The 1,269-nt window shown below is 42.9% G+C and overlaps 1 non-coding gene across 1 annotated transcript; it reads left to right on the top strand.

Annotated features, from left to right (window-relative positions):
* The first annotated feature begins 841 nt into the window (after nt 1-841).
* Nucleotides 842-913, top strand: trnaq-uug (transfer RNA glutamine (anticodon UUG)). The gene has a single exon. It is a non-coding gene; the product is annotated as a tRNA-Gln (tRNA).
* Nucleotides 914-1,269: the final 356 nt, after the last annotated feature.

Raw genomic sequence — 1,269 nt, 5'->3', positions numbered from 1 at the left:
GAACCGATAGCCATCAAGGCAGCTGTGTGATTTGCTCAGAACCGAGTCTTAGAAGAGGGGCAACTGGGCAAGCTGAAGTTAAGGATGAGACCAGGCCGAGACAAATTATAATGGTGGAGACAGTAATGTTGTTGATTTTGAGATAAGAATCTAATGAACTCTTTAGCAATGGTTCCATGGTGTAATGGTGAGCCCTCTGGTTCTAGTGATCCGAGTTCAAATCTCGGTGAAACCTGAATTCTTGTTGTCCCAGCTGCTGGAAATTTGGGACATACAAGCTTGGCATCTGCGTACCAACCACGCTTACTGGACCGTTTGCTGCCTGAATCAATGACGGTTGATTTATTGTTCTCGACATCAGATGATTGGCTCAACCTCTCATTCCCAGTTCCAAATAAGCGGGGCAGAAAGATATGTGTTGTCCCGTGCTTCGTTTGACTGCACAGCAGATTGATCAACATTTTCTTTGCAAGCTGCATCCAGCTGGCATACTTGTTGAAATTGAAAGCAGTGCTTCTTGAAACGTTGGCATTGCACTTCGTATTCTCGAAAAAAGTTATCAATTGCTTTTCTTTCATGCAGCAATGCCTTGCAAAGCTTTTACACATTTTACCTGGCAGGACTGCAATACAAGCTGCTCTGAGCAGTGTGAAAAAGAAGCAGAGATTTGAGAACCGATAGCCATCAAGGCAGCTGTGTGATTTGCTCAGAACCGAGGCTTAGCAGAGGGGCACGTGGGCAAGCTGAAGTTAAGGATGAGACCAGGCCGAGACAAAGTATAAGGGTGGAGACGGTAATGTTGTTGATTTTGAGAAAAGAATCTAATGAGCTTTTGAGCAATGGTTCCATGGTGTAATGGTGAGTACTCTGGACTTTGAATCCAGTGATTCGAGTTCAAATCTCGGTGGAATCTGAGTTCATCTTGTCCCAGCTGCTGGAAATTTGGGACATACAAGCTTGGCATCTGCATACTAACCACGGTTACTGGACCGTTTGCTGCCTGAATCAATGACAGTTGATTTATTGCTCTCGACATCAGATGATAGTGTAAGAATTCGCAATAATTTACAGTTCTGAAGATTCATTTTTTTTGATTAAAGAATCCCTGGGCGATGTGCTTTTAAATTTCCAGGGATAAAAATGGCTGTCACCACATGGCAGAAGACAAAGGACAATGCTTTGTTTACAAAGCAATTGAATGCTATTAGCATTTGTTTGTATATCGAGTGGATACATCTAAACTGCAGAAGAGACTTTTGTACCTTGAAT

Source organism: Somniosus microcephalus, unplaced genomic scaffold (assembly GCF_052327205.1).
Source record: "Somniosus microcephalus isolate GS21.2 unplaced genomic scaffold, FLI_Smic_1.0 unresolved_chr4, whole genome shotgun sequence".
Taxonomy (NCBI): Eukaryota; Metazoa; Chordata; class Chondrichthyes; order Squaliformes; family Somniosidae; genus Somniosus; species Somniosus microcephalus.
Note: the sequence above shows the minus strand (reverse complement) of the source record. Positions and strands in the feature narration are given on the sequence as shown.